The sequence below is a fragment of the Schistocerca gregaria genome, unplaced genomic scaffold (assembly GCF_023897955.1).
Source record: "Schistocerca gregaria isolate iqSchGreg1 unplaced genomic scaffold, iqSchGreg1.2 ptg000180l, whole genome shotgun sequence".
Classification (NCBI taxonomy): Eukaryota; Metazoa; Arthropoda; class Insecta; order Orthoptera; family Acrididae; genus Schistocerca; species Schistocerca gregaria.
The window spans coordinates 11758099-11769953 of NW_026061730.1; the positions used below are offsets into that span (position 1 = coordinate 11758099).

General features: G+C 49.4%; 8 non-coding genes across 8 annotated transcripts; all 8 read right to left on the bottom strand.

Annotated features, from left to right (window-relative positions):
• Window positions 1-1244: 1244 nt before the first annotated feature.
• On the bottom strand, window positions 1245-1318 carry Trnat-agu (transfer RNA threonine (anticodon AGU)). The gene has a single exon. It is a non-coding gene; the product is annotated as a tRNA-Thr (tRNA).
• A 1385-nt stretch (window positions 1319-2703) lies between these two features.
• Window positions 2704-2777, bottom strand: Trnat-agu (transfer RNA threonine (anticodon AGU)). Its single transcript has one exon. It is a non-coding gene; the product is annotated as a tRNA-Thr (tRNA).
• Window positions 2778-4163: 1386 nt separating this feature from the next.
• Window positions 4164-4237, bottom strand: Trnat-agu (transfer RNA threonine (anticodon AGU)). Its single transcript has one exon. It is a non-coding gene; the product is annotated as a tRNA-Thr (tRNA).
• A 1386-nt stretch (window positions 4238-5623) lies between these two features.
• On the bottom strand, window positions 5624-5697 carry Trnat-agu (transfer RNA threonine (anticodon AGU)). Its single transcript has one exon. It is a non-coding gene; the product is annotated as a tRNA-Thr (tRNA).
• A 1386-nt stretch (window positions 5698-7083) lies between these two features.
• On the bottom strand, window positions 7084-7159 carry Trnat-agu (transfer RNA threonine (anticodon AGU)). The gene has a single exon. It is a non-coding gene; the product is annotated as a tRNA-Thr (tRNA).
• Window positions 7160-8543: 1384 nt separating this feature from the next.
• Trnat-agu (transfer RNA threonine (anticodon AGU)) lies at window positions 8544-8617 on the bottom strand. The gene has a single exon. It is a non-coding gene; the product is annotated as a tRNA-Thr (tRNA).
• Window positions 8618-10003: 1386 nt separating this feature from the next.
• Trnat-agu (transfer RNA threonine (anticodon AGU)) lies at window positions 10004-10079 on the bottom strand. Its single transcript has one exon. It is a non-coding gene; the product is annotated as a tRNA-Thr (tRNA).
• A 1384-nt stretch (window positions 10080-11463) lies between these two features.
• On the bottom strand, window positions 11464-11537 carry Trnat-agu (transfer RNA threonine (anticodon AGU)). The gene has a single exon. It is a non-coding gene; the product is annotated as a tRNA-Thr (tRNA).
• Window positions 11538-11855: the final 318 nt, after the last annotated feature.

The following is an 11855-nucleotide window of genomic DNA, read 5'->3' on the forward strand; positions in this document are numbered from 1 at the left end:
TGGCCACAATGAAAGTGGCACGCATAACGTCGAAAATAGAGTTCAGACACCGCTCTGAGTAAGACGAACGTGTTGTCCACCTCTAGACTTCAATGACGTTAAGCCGTGATACCTAAGACAGGTCTGCACTCGATAACAGCCGGTCCCCACACTTACATCTTGCTCTCCTTATGACAGTATACATCATATCAGTCTGTGACGCTGGTTTTGCAACTTCTTGCGTGCGTTTATGTTCGCCGCGACCAACACTTACCATGCACTGACCACAAAACATGGAGGAGCCGTTGCTTGAACCCGAGACCGTTCACACGCTAAGCGAACGATCTGCCAACTGAGCTACATCTACACACACGACCAAGCCTGGCTATTCTCCATTCTTTGCGACTCTGATGTGCACGGACACGATGGTTGGTTGGTTTGTAGCGGCGAAGGTACCAGAATACAAAGGCGCGGACACGTTCATATACACAAGAGTTCCAAGTAGTTTCGATGCTCTGGTATTACGAATGCAAATTCCGTCTGTTTTGAACGTCTTAAATTGAAAGGGCGGTCACAAATTGGTCCATTTCACTCCTTGTCCACAATCACACAGCACCTGAGGTAACAAGCACATCTCGAGCCCTATTGTGCTCTCCATTGTTCATGCCAACTCAGTGCCTCGCTCTTTGCTACTGTGTAAAACTCTTGTCGTCCAACTGCAAAACACTGGGACACAACAAGTTTCCGCGTCCCCATTGCACTGATCGTACTACGAAACGCTCCCCAAACTTGGCAATCACCCATGCAGATGACTTTTCCGACTTTACACGACGCTCACGCAACGCTCACGCTAGTGACAGCCTTATTTATAGTTCGACGTCGCGCCAAAGCGAATGAGCACCTTTCGCCTACGGCTTAGGCCGCTCTTCTAGTGTGGCTGCTCTGTGTCTGCAGGCAGCGAGGGGCTGCAAGCTTCCTGTGTTCGCACCTATATCACCTGTGCTTCCTTGTCAGAGACAGACTATCGCAAAACATACAACTCACTCCATGAATTGATTGCTACGGCATCTGTTATCAGCAGTCACAACCAGCAACACCAGTAGCAGCCGACTGCACGCAAAGAATGGGAACGTGCAGTGGGATTTACGTGAAATCGGCGCAATTGTGGATGCTAATCGTTCGCTTGTATCTGCCTACACACCTCTGCCGGTTGGGAATTATTCCACTTGCATGGCAAGGTGCGCATGTAGGTGTGTTAAAAATTCTGGAGGCGCTGGGTATCGATCCCAGTACCTCTCGCACACTAAGCGAGCGCTCTACCATCTGAGCTACGCCCACCCCCCGATAACTAGTAGTGCTACATACAGTCATATCAACGTCACAGACCCTCGCACTCCCATTATTCCGCAGACAAACACTACTCTCTATGAATCAGTGAGGGTGTCTTTCAGGTTTCGTGCATTCTGTATCGAATCGTAGTTGGCCAGAATGAAAGTGGCACGCATAACGTCGAAAATAGAGTTCAGACACCGCTCTGAGTAAGACGAACGTGTTGTCCACCTCTAGACTTCAATGACGTTAAGCCGTGATACCTAAGACAGGTCTGCACTCGATAACAGCCGGTCCCCACACTTACATCTTGCTCTCCTTATGAAAGTATACATCATATCAGTCTGTGACGCTGGTTTTGCAACTTCTTGCGTGCGTTTATTTTCGCCGCGACCAACACTTACCATGCACTGACCACAAAACATGTAGGAGCCGGGGCTTGAACCCGAGACCGTTCACACGCTAAGCGAACGATCTGCCAACTGAGCTACAACTACACACACGACCAAGCCTGGCTATTCTCCATTCTTTGCGACTCTGATGTGCACGGACACGATGGTTGGTTGGTTTGTAGCGGCGAAGGTACCAGAATACAAAGGCGCGGACACGTTCATATACACAAGAGTTCCAAGTAGTTTCGATGCTCTGGTATTACGAATGCAAATTCCGTCTGTTTTGAACGTCTTAAATTGAAAGGGCGGTCACAAATTGGTCCATTTCACTCCTTGTCCACAATCACACAGCACCTGAGGTAACAAGCACATCTCGAGCCCTACTGTGCTCTCCATTGTTCATGCCAACTCAGTGCCTCGCTCTTTGCTACTGTGTAAAACTCTTGTCGTCCAACTGCAAAACACTGGGACACAACAAGTTTCCGCGTCCCCATTGCACTGATCGTACTACGAAACGCTCCCCAAACTTGGCAGTCACCCATGCAGATGACTTTTCCGACTTTACACGACGCTCACGCAACGCTCACGCTAGTGACAGCCTTATTTATAGTTCGACGTCGCGCCAAAGCGAATGAGCACATTTCGCCTACGGCTTAGGCCGCTCTTCTAGTGTGGCTGCTCTGTGTCTGCAGGCAGCGAGGGGCTGCAAGCTTCCTGTGTTCGCACCTATATCACCTGTGCTTCCTTGTCAGAGACAGACTATCGCAAAACATACAACTCACTCCATGAATTGATTGCTACGGCATCTGTTATCAGCAGTCACAACCAGCAACACCAGTAGCAGCCGACTGCACGCAAAGAATGGGAACGTGCAGTGGGATTTACGTGAAATCGGCGCAATTGTGGATGCTAATCGTTCGCTTGTATCTGCCTACACACCTCTGCCGGTTGGGAATTATTCCACTTGCATGGCAAGGTGCGCATGTAGGTGTGTTAAAAATTCTGGAGGCGCTGGGTATCGATCCCAGTACCTCTCGCACACTAAGCGAGCGCTCTACCATCTGAGCTACGCCCACCCCCCCGATAACTAGTAGTGCTACATACAGTCATATCAACGTCACAGACCCTCGCACTCCCATTATTCCGCCGACAAACACTACTCTCTATGAATCAGTGAGGGTGTCTTTCAGGTTTCGTGCATTCTGTATCGAATCGTAGTTGGCCACAATGAAAGTGGCACGCATAACGTCGAAAATAGAGTTCAGACACCGCTCTGAGTAAGACGAACGTGTTGTCCACCTCTAGACTTCAATGACGTTAAGCCGTGATACCTAAGACAGGTCTGCACTCGATAACAGCCGGTCCCCACACTTACATCTTGCTCTCCTTATGACAGTATACATCATATCAGTCTGTGACGCTGGTTTTGCAACTTCTTGCGTGCGTTTATGTTCGCCGCGACCAACACTTACCATGCACTGACCACAAAACATGGAGGAGCCGTTGCTTGAACCCGAGACCGTTCACACGCTAAGCAAACGATCTGCCAACTGAGCTACATCTACACACACGACCAAGCCTGGCTATTCTCCATTCTTTGCGACTCTGATGTGCACGGACACGATGGTTGGTTGGTTTGTAGCGGCGAAGGTACCAGAATACAAAGGCGCGGACACGTTCATATACACAAGAGTTCCAAGTAGTTTCGATGCTCTGGTATTACGAATGCAAATTCCGTCTGTTTTGAACGTCTTAAATTGAAAGGGCGGTCACAAATTGGTCCATTTCACTCCTTGTCCACAATCACACAGCACCTGAGGTAACAAGCACATCTCGAGCCCTATTGTGCTCTCCATTGTTCATGCCAACTCAGTGCCTCGCTCTTTGCTACTGTGTAAAACTCTTGTCGTCCAACTGCAAAACACTGGGACACAACAAGTTTCCGCGTCCCCATTGCACTGATCGTACTACGAAACGCTCCCCAAACTTGGCAATCACCCATGCAGATGACTTTTCCGACTTTACACGACGCTCACGCAACGCTCACGCTAGTGACAGCCTTATTTATAGTTCGACGTCGCGCCAAAGCGAATGAGCACCTTTCGCCTACGGCTTAGGCCGCTCTTCTAGTGTGGCTGCTCTGTGTCTGCAGGCAGCGAGGGGCTGCAAGCTTCCTGTGTTCGCACCTATATCACCTGTGCTTCCTTGTCAGAGACAGACTATCGCAAAACATACAACTCACTCCATGAATTGATTGCTACGGCATCTGTTATCAGCAGTCACAACCAGCAACACCAGTAGCAGCCGACTGCACGCAAAGAATGGGAACGTGCAGTGGGATTTACGTGAAATCGGCGCAATTGTGGATGCTAATCGTTCGCTTGTATCTGCCTACACACCTCTGCCGGTTGGGAATTATTCCACTTGCATGGCAAGGTGCGCATGTAGGTGTGTTAAAAATTCTGGAGGCGCTGGGTATCGATCCCAGTACCTCTCGCACACTAAGCGAGCGCTCTACCATCTGAGCTACGCCCACCCCCCCGATAACTAGTAGTGCTACATACAGTCATATCAACGTCACAGACCCTCGCACTCCCATTATTCCGCCGACAAACACTACTCTCTATGAATCAGTGAGGGTGTCTTTCAGGTTTCGTGCATTCTGTATCGAATCGTAGTTGGCCACAATGAAAGTGGCACGCATAACGTCGAAAATAGAGTTCAGACACCGCTCTGAGTAAGACGAACGTGTTGTCCACCTCTAGACTTCAATGACGTTAAGCCGTGATACCTAAGACAGGTCTGCACTCGATAACAGCCGGTCCCCACACTTACATCTTGCTCTCCTTATGACAGTATACATCATATCAGTCTGTGACGCTGGTTTTGCAACTTCTTGCGTGCGTTTATGTTCGCCGCGACCAACACTTACCATGCACTGACCACAAAACATGGAGGAGCCGTTGCTTGAACCCGAGACCGTTCACACGCTAAGCAAACGATCTGCCAACTGAGCTACATCTACACACACGACCAAGCCTGGCTATTCTCCATTCTTTGCGACTCTGATGTGCACGGACACGATGGTTGGTTGGTTTGTAGCGGCGAAGGTACCAGAATACAAAGGCGCGGACACGTTCATATACACAAGAGTTCCAAGTAGTTTCGATGCTCTGGTATTACAAATGCAAATTCCGTCTGTTTTGAACGTCTTAAATTGAAAGGGCGGTCACAAATTGGTCCATTTCACTCCTTGTCCACAATCACACAGCACCTGAGGTAACAAGCACATCTCGAGCCCTATTGTGCTCTCCATTGTTCATGCCAACTCAGTGCCTCGCTCTTTGCTACTGTGTAAAACTCTTGTCGTCCAACTGCAAAACACTGGGACACAACAAGTTTCCGCGTCCCCATTGCACTGATCGTACTACGAAACGCTCCCCAAACTTGGCAATCACCCATGCAGATGACTTTTCCGACTTTACACGACGCTCACGCAACGCTCACGCTAGTGACAGCCTTATTTATAGTTCGACGTCGCGCCAAAGCGAATGAGCACCTTTCGCCTACGGCTTAGGCCGCTCTTCTAGTGTGGCTGCTCTGTGTCTGCAGGCAGCGAGGGGCTGCAAGCTTCCTGTGTTCGCACCTATATCACCTGTGCTTCCTTGTCAGAGACAGACTATCGCAAAACATACAACTCACTCCATGAATTGATTGCTACGGCATCTGTTATCAGCAGTCACAACCAGCAACACCAGTAGCAGCCGACTGCACGCAAAGAATGGGAACGTGCAGTGGGATTTACGTGAAATCGGCGCAATTGTGGATGCTAATCGTTCGCTTGTATCTGCCTACACACCTCTGCCGGTTGGGAATTATTCCACTTGCATGGCAAGGTGCGCATGTAGGTGTGTTAAAAATTCTGGAGGCGCTGGGTATCGATCCCAGTACCTCTCGCACACTAAGCGAGCGCTCTACCATCTGAGCTACGCCCACCCCCCCGATAACTAGTAGTGCTACATACAGTCATATCAACGTCACAGACCCTCGCACTCCCATTATTCCGCAGACAAACACTACTCTCTATGAATCAGTGAGGGTGTCTTTCAGGTTTCGTGCATTCTGTATCGAATCGTAGTTGGCCACAATGAAAGTGGCACGCATAACGTCGAAAATAGAGTTCAGACACCGCTCTGAGTAAGACGAACGTGTTGTCCACCTCTAGACTTCAATGACGTTAAGCCGTGATACCTAAGACAGGTCTGCACTCGATAACAGCCGGTCCCCACACTTACATCTTGCTCTCCTTATGAAAGTATACATCCTATCAGTCTGTGACGCTGGTTTTGCAACTTCTTGCGTGCGTTTATTTTCGCCGCGACCAACACTTACCATGCACTGACCACAAAACATGTAGGAGCCGGGGCTTGAACCCGAGACCGTTCACACGCTAAGCGAACGATCTGCCAACTGAGCTACATCTACACACACGACCAAGCCTGGCTATTCTCCATTCTTTGCGACTCTGATGTGCACGGACACGATGGTTGGTTGGTTTGTAGCGGCGAAGGTACCAGAATACAAAGGCGCGGACACGTTCATATACACAAGAGTTCCAAGTAGTTTCGATGCTCTGGTACTACGAATGCAAATTCCGTCTGTTTTGAACGTCTTAAATTGAAAGGGCGGTCACAAATTGGTCCATTTCACTCCTTGTCCACAATCACACAGCACCTGAGGTAACAAGCACATCTCGAGCCCTATTGTGCTCTCCATTGTTCATGCCAACTCAGTGCCTCGCTCTTTGCTACTGTGTAAAACTCTTGTCGTCCAACTGCAAAACACTGGGACACAACAAGTTTCCGCGTCCCCATTGCACTGATCGTACTACGAAACGCTCCCCAAACTTGGCAATCACCCATGCAGATGACTTTTCCGACTTTACACGACGCTCACGCAACGCTCACGCTGGTGACAGCCTTATTTATAGTTCGACGTCGCGCCAAAGCGAATGAGCACATTTCGCCTACGGCTTAGGCCGCTCTTCTAGTGTGGCTAGTCTGTGTCTGCAGGCAGCGAGGGGCTGCAAGCTTCCTGTGTTCGCACCTATATCACCTGTGCTTCCTTGTCAGAGACAGACTATCGCAAAACATACAACTCACTCCATGAATTGATTGCTACGGCATCTGTTATCAGCAGTCACAACCAGCAACACCAGTAGCAGCCGACTGCACGCAAAGAATGGGAACGTGCAGTGGGATTTACGTGAAATCGGCGCAATTGTGGATGCTAATCGTTCGCTTGTATCTGCCTACACACCTCTGCCGGTTGGGAATTATTCCACTTGCATGGCAAGGTGCGCATGTAGGTTTGTTAAAAATTCTGGAGGCGCTGGGTATCGATCCCAGTACCTCTCGCACACTAAGCGAGCGCTCTACCATCTGAGCTACGCCCACTCCCCCGATAACTAGTAGTGCTACATACAGTCATATCAACGTCACAGACCCTCGCACTCCCATTATTCCGCAGACAAACACTACTCTCTATGAATCAGTGAGGGTGTCTTTCAGGTTTCGTGCATTCTGTATCGAATCGTAGTTGGCCACAATGAAAGTGGCACGCATAACGTCGAAAATAGAGTTCAGACACCGCTCTGAGTAAGACGAACGTGTTGTCCACCTCTAGACTTCAATGACGTTAAGCCGTGATACCTAAGACAGGTCTGCACTCGATAACAGCCGGTCCCCACACTTACATCTTGCTCTCCTTATGACAGTATACATCATATCAGTCTGTGACGCTGGTTTTGCAACTTCTTGCGTGCGTTTATGTTCGCCGCGACCAACACTTACCATGCACTGACCACAAAACATGGAGGAGCCGTTGCTTGAACCCGAGACCGTTCACACGCTAAGCAAACGATCTGCCAACTGAGCTACATCTACACACACGACCAAGCCTGGCTATTCTCCATTCTTTGCGACTCTGATGTGCACGGACACGATGGTTGGTTGGTTTGTAGCGGCGAAGGTACCAGAATACAAAGGCGCGGACACGTTCATATACACAAGAGTTCCAAGTAGTTTCGATGCTCTGGTATTACAAATGCAAATTCCGTCTGTTTTGAACGTCTTAAATTGAAAGGGCGGTCACAAATTGGTCCATTTCACTCCTTGTCCACAATCACACAGCACCTGAGGTAACAAGCACATCTCGAGCCCTATTGTGCTCTCCATTGTTCATGCCAACTCAGTGCCTCGCTCTTTGCTACTGTGTAAAACTCTTGTCGTCCAACTGCAAAACACTGGGACACAACAAGTTTCCGCGTCCCCATTGCACTGATCGTACTACGAAACGCTCCCCAAACTTGGCAATCACCCATGCAGATGACTTTTCCGACTTTACACGACGCTCACGCAACGCTCACGCTAGTGACAGCCTTATTTATAGTTCGACGTCGCGCCAAAGCGAATGAGCACCTTTCGCCTACGGCTTAGGCCGCTCTTCTAGTGTGGCTGCTCTGTGTCTGCAGGCAGCGAGGGGCTGCAAGCTTCCTGTGTTCGCACCTATATCACCTGTGCTTCCTTGTCAGAGACAGACTATCGCAAAACATACAACTCACTCCATGAATTGATTGCTACGGCATCTGTTATCAGCAGTCACAACCAGCAACACCAGTAGCAGCCGACTGCACGCAAAGAATGGGAACGTGCAGTGGGATTTACGTGAAATCGGCGCAATTGTGGATGCTAATCGTTCGCTTGTATCTGCCTACACACCTCTGCCGGTTGGGAATTATTCCACTTGCATGGCAAGGTGCGCATGTAGGTGTGTTAAAAATTCTGGAGGCGCTGGGTATCGATCCCAGTACCTCTCGCACACTAAGCGAGCGCTCTACCATCTGAGCTACGCCCACCCCCCCGATAACTAGTAGTGCTACATACAGTCATATCAACGTCACAGACCCTCGCACTCCCATTATTCCGCAGACAAACACTACTCTCTATGAATCAGTGAGGGTGTCTTTCAGGTTTCGTGCATTCTGTATCGAATCGTAGTTGGCCACAATGAAAGTGGCACGCATAACGTCGAAAATAGAGTTCAGACACCGCTCTGAGTAAGACGAACGTGTTGTCCACCTCTAGACTTCAATGACGTTAAGCCGTGATACCTAAGACAGGTCTGCACTCGATAACAGCCGGTCCCCACACTTACATCTTGCTCTCCTTATGACAGTATACATCATATCAGTCTGTGACGCTGGTTTTGCAACTTCTTGCGTGCGTTTATGTTCGCCGCGACCAACACTTACCATGCACTGACCACAAAACATGGAGGAGCCGGGGCTTGAACCCGAGACCGTTCACACGCTAAGCGAACGATCTGCCAACTGAGCTACAACTACACACACGACCAAGCCTGGCTATTCTCCATTCTTTGCGACTCTGATGTGCACGGACACGATGGTTGGTTGGTTTGTAGCGGCGAAGGTACCAGAATACAAAGGCGCGGACACGTTCATATACACAAGAGTTCCAAGTAGTTTCGATGCTCTGGTATTACGAATGCAAATTCCGTCTGTTTTGAACGTCTTAAATTGAAAGGGCGGTCAAAAATTGGTCCATTTCACTCCTTGTCCACAATCACACAGCACCTGAGGTAACAAGCACATCTCGAGCCCTATTGTGCTCTCCATTGTTCATGCCAACTCAGTGCCTCGCTCTTTACTACTGTGTAAAACTCTTGTCGTCCAACTGCAAAACACTGGGACACAACAAGTTTCCGCGTCCCCATTGCACTGATCGTACTACGAAACGCTCCCCAAACTTGGCAATCACCCATGCAGATGACTTTTCCGACTTTACACGACGCTCACGCAACGCTCACGCTGGTGACAGCCTTATTTATAGTTCGACGTCGCGCCAAAGCGAATGAGCACATTTCGCCTACGGCTTAGGCCGCTCTTCTAGTGTGGCTAGTCTGTGTCTGCAGGCAGCGAGGGGCTGCAAGCTTCCTGTGTTCGCACCTATATCACCTGTGCTTCCTTGTCAGAGACAGACTATCGCAAAACATACAACTCACTCCATGAATTGATTGCTACGGCATCTGTTATCAGCAGTCACAACCAGCAACACCAGTAGCAGCCGACTGCACGCAAAGAATGGGAACGTGCAGTGGGATTTACGTGAAATCGGCGCAATTGTGGATGCTAATCGTTCGCTTGTATCTGCCTACACACCTCTGCCGGTTGGGAATTATTCCACTTGCATGGCAAGGTGCGCATGTAGGTTTGTTAAAAATTCTGGAGGCGCTGGGTATCGATCCCAGTACCTCTCGCACACTAAGCGAGCGCTCTACCATCTGAGCTACGCCCACTCCCCCGATAACTAGTAGTGCTACATACAGTCATATCAACGTCACAGACCCTCGCACTCCCATTATTCCGCAGACAAACACTACTCTCTATGAATCAGTGAGGGTGTCTTTCAGGTTTCGTGCATTCTGTATCGAATCGTAGTTGGCCACAATGAAAGTGGCACGCATAACGTCGAAAATAGAGTTCAGACACCGCTCTGAGTAAGACGAACGTGTTGTCCACCTCTAGACTTCAATGACGTTAAGCCGTGATACCTAAGACAGGTCTGCACTCGATAACAGCCGGTCCCCACACTTACATCTTGCTCTCCTTATGACAGTATACATCATATCAGTCTGTGACGCTGGTTTTGCAACTTCTTGCGTGCGTTTATGTTCGCCGCGACCAACACTTACCATGCACTGACCACAAAACATGGAGGAGCCGGGGCTTGAACCCGAGACCGTTCACACGCTAAGCGAACGATCTGCCAACTGAGCTACATCTACACACACGACCAAGCCTGGCTATTCTCCATTCTTTGCGACTCTGATGTGCACGGACACGATGGTTGGTTGGTTTGTAGCGGCGAAGGTACCAGAATACAAAGGCGCGGACACGTTCATATACACAAGAGTTCCAAGTAGTTTCGATGCTCTGGTATTACGAATGCAAATTCCGTCTGTTTTGAACGTCTTAAATTGAAAGGGCGGTCACAAATTGGTCCATTTCACTCCTTGTCCACAATCACACAGCACCTGAGGTAACAAGCACATCTCGAGCCCTATTGTGCTCTCCATTGTTCATGCCAACTCAGTGCCTCGCTCTTTGCTACTGTGTAAAACTCTTGTCGTCCAACTGCAAAACACTGGGACACAACAAGTTTCCGCGTCCCCATTGCACTGATCGTACTACGAAACGCTCCCCAAACTTGGCAATCACCCATGCAGATGACTTTTCCGACTTTACACGACGCTCACGCAACGCTCACGCTAGTGACAGCCTTATTTATAGTTCGACGTCGCGCCAAAGCGAATGAGCACCTTTCGCCTACGGCTTAGGCCGCTCTTCTAGTGTGGCTGCTCTGTGTCTGCAGGCAGCGAGGGGCTGCAAGCTTCCTGTGTTCGCACCTATATCACCTGTGCTTCCTTGTCAGAGACAGACTATCGCAAAACATACAACTCACTCCATGAATTGATTGCTACGGCATCTGTTATCAGCAGTCACAACCAGCAACACCAGTAGCAGCCGACTGCACGCAAAGAATGGGAACGTGCAGTGGGATTTACGTGAAATCGGCGCAATTGTGGATGCTAATCGTTCGCTTGTATCTGCCTACACACCTCTGCCGGTTGGGAATTATTCCACTTGCATGGCAAGGTGCGCATGTAGGTGTGTTAAAAATTCTGGAGGCGCTGGGTATCGATCCCAGTACCTCTCGCACACTAAGCGAGCGCTCTACCATCTGAGCTACGCCCACCCCCCGATAACTAGTAGTGCTACATACAGTCATATCAACGTCACAGACCCTCGCACTCCCATTATTCCGCAGACAAACACTACTCTCTATGAATCAGTGAGGGTGTCTTTCAGGTTTCGTGCATTCTGTATCGAATCGTAGTTGGCCACAATGAAAGTGGCACGCATAACGTCGAAAATAGAGTTCAGACACCGCTCTGAGTAAGACGAACGTGTTGTCCACCTCTAGACTTCAATGACGTTAAGCCGTGATACCTAAGACAGGTCTGCACTCGATAACAGCCGGTCCCCACACTTACATCTTGCTCTCCTTATGAAAG